Source organism: Mus pahari, chromosome 22, assembly GCF_900095145.1.
Source record: "Mus pahari chromosome 22, PAHARI_EIJ_v1.1, whole genome shotgun sequence".
Lineage (NCBI taxonomy): Eukaryota > Metazoa > Chordata > Mammalia > Rodentia > Muridae > Mus > Mus pahari.
In genome coordinates this window covers 18,954,071-18,956,826 of record NC_034611.1, presented here as the reverse complement: position 1 = coordinate 18,956,826, position 2,756 = coordinate 18,954,071, and the positions used below count along the sequence as shown (strand labels likewise).

The 2,756-nt window shown below is 38.0% G+C and overlaps 1 non-coding gene across 1 annotated transcript; it reads left to right on the top strand.

The window, feature by feature from the left end:
- The first annotated feature begins 418 nt into the window (after nucleotides 1-418).
- On the top strand, nucleotides 419-579 carry LOC115062994. The gene has a single exon (XR_003842882.1). It is a non-coding gene; the product is annotated as a U1 spliceosomal RNA (small nuclear RNA).
- Nucleotides 580-2,756: the final 2,177 nt, after the last annotated feature.

Below are 2,756 nucleotides of genomic sequence, written 5' to 3'. Positions count from 1 at the left end.
CAAGAAAAATATATAAATTTGGATGTAAACAAAGAAGGCGAGAACAGAAGAGGAAAAAGAAACAAATTACTTTAAATTTTTTGTTTGTTTGTTTGTTTTTTCAAGACAGGGTTTCTCTGTATAGCCCTGGCTTTCCTGGAACTCACTCTGTAGACCAGGCTGGCCTTGAACTCAGAAATCCACCTGCCTCTGCCTCCCAAGTGCTGGAATTAAAGGCGTGCACCACCATGCCCGGCTTAAAAACAATTTTTTTAAAGCCACAGAAGTTGCCACCTTGTTTCAGAATCTGTTATTTATCTTTCCAATAATCATCTATAAAACAATTATCCTAGAGAAATCATATAATCACCTCAATAGATGCAGGAGAGGATTTTGACGGAATCTAACATCATATAAAAGCTTAGAAGGAAGTTGGAAAAGAAATACCTAGCAGCGAAGACACTGTGATCACAGGTAATTTTTCTAGGGCAAGGCTTACCTATTGCACACTGAATACTCTACCTCTGTGCTTTTCCCAAAGTGGAAAAGTTTCTGCATAAATTGTGGTAGCTGGGGACGGCATACATTTGTACTCCCCTTTAAAAAAAAAAACAAAACAAAAAAAAAAAAAAACAAGAAATCTAGAAAAGGAACATATTTAAAGCTGGGAAGGTGACTTGATGGGTAAGAGTGCTTGAAGAGTCCTAGTACCCATATAAAAAGCTAAATATGACTGCATGTGTACCTGTGACCACAGTGCTGGAGAGGCAGAGAAAAGTAGATCGCTGTGGCTCTGTGGGAAAAGTGGTAAACTCCAGCTTCAGTGAGAGATCTTTTCAAAGAGAATGAGGCAGAGTGATAGAGGAAGGCATCCATCACCCTCCTCTGGACTCCACACATGAACAGACAGGCATATGCTTCTACAACACACACACACACACACACACACACACACACACACACACACACACGCGCGCGCGCGGAGAGGGGGGGACATTTTAAAGTTAATAAAGCCTATATAAAAAAATATATGTCAACTTTTTAATAAATAGGAGAAAATGCTAAACATTTCCGATATAATCAGAAACAAGACAAGGGTGTACACCTCCTATTCCGTTCTTCTTCATGCAATACGAGAAGTCTTGGCTAAAGTGATAGGCTAAGACATGAAAATAAACTGGAAACAAATAGGAAAAATGAAGTAAAGATATCATTTGCAGTTGATATGATTCTCTATATAAGAAGCCTCAAAGTATCCACTAGAAAACCATAAAGACTTTCACCAAAGTTATAAGACATAAAATTAACATAAAAAACAGAAGGGCCATTCCCAAATGTTAATAACAAGGAGACAGAGGAAGAAACTAGAGGAAAACTTCGTTCACAATTGCCTCAGTAAAATAAAATAAAATAAAATAAAATAATTAAATCTAACCAAAGCAATGAAAAACTTTTAGCATGAAAACATTAAAATAACTGAAGGACTAAATGGAAGAAGACTACCACAGAGGTAAAGGCAAGCAACCCCTAGGAACAATGTTGATCAACATTGTAAAAATGGCTATCTACCAAAAGCAACCTGCCAATTCAATGTGATTCCCACCAAGATTCTAATCCTACTCTTTACAGAAGTAGGAGGAACAATTCTCAAAAATCCATTTGGATGCACTAAAGAGCTCAGATGGCCAACGAAATCCTGAGTAGCCAAAAGGGCAACAGCTGAAGCTGAATCACCGTACCTGATGCACGTTATACTGCAGAGCCACGGTTCTTGGGGAGATGATGCAAAACACGTCACTCTTACCCGAGAGGGAACTAATGAAAGACAAAGTAATGATATCATCAAATACAATTCGACGAGCCACTGACTGAGTTTACTGAAACTGTTTGCGAGAATGAGGGCAACTCAAGTGCAGATGCATTACTGAGCTCTCCACCAAGCATGGGGGAACAGTCCCTAAAACTTGCCTGCTGAAGCTCATTGAACAACTTGAAGACATCTCTCTTGGTCAGACAGTCTCCTCTCCTCAGGGGCTTTTACTGTTTACGTAGCCTTAAGGAGCCTTGTGAATCTGGTACATTTCAGGGACTTCCTGAGATTTGTGAGCTATCGATTTTCAAGCGTCTTAAGGAGCCCTCAGTTCAGAAGTTTCTGAGTCTTCAGGAGCATCCCTGGAGAATGGAATGCTTCAACTCTGGAAGAAATTGCTACATCACACCATATTCTTGCTACACAATACCATAGTAACAAACACAAAATAGTGGTACAAAACTAGACACTGGATGCTTGGCATAGAGTAAAAGATCCAGATATAAACTCAAACAGCTACAGCTGCCTGATTTTATTTTGTATATAAAGATGACAAGAATGCACATCAGAAAAAAAAGACAGCCTCTTTAGCAAATGGTGTTGAAAACACGAGATAGCCACATATAAAATAAAGTAGATCCTTACCTTTAACTCTACATTAAAAATCATTCCCAATGTATCAAAGGCATTAATATAAATCTTGAAACTCTAAAGCTGCATGAAGTAAGGGGAGACACTTCTAGATAGAAACACAAGCTAAGACTTTCTGAGTAGAATCTCAGTTACTCAGGAAACGAGGCCAATAATCAACAAACTGGGTATTGGAAAATTAAATATCTTTTGTGCAATAAAGGAAACAGTGAAGAAACAACCAGTGGAAAAAAAGAAAATCTTTGCTAATTTTGTGTCTAACTGAGGATTAACACCTAGAATACACAAAGAACAAAAAAAAAAAAAACAAAAAAAA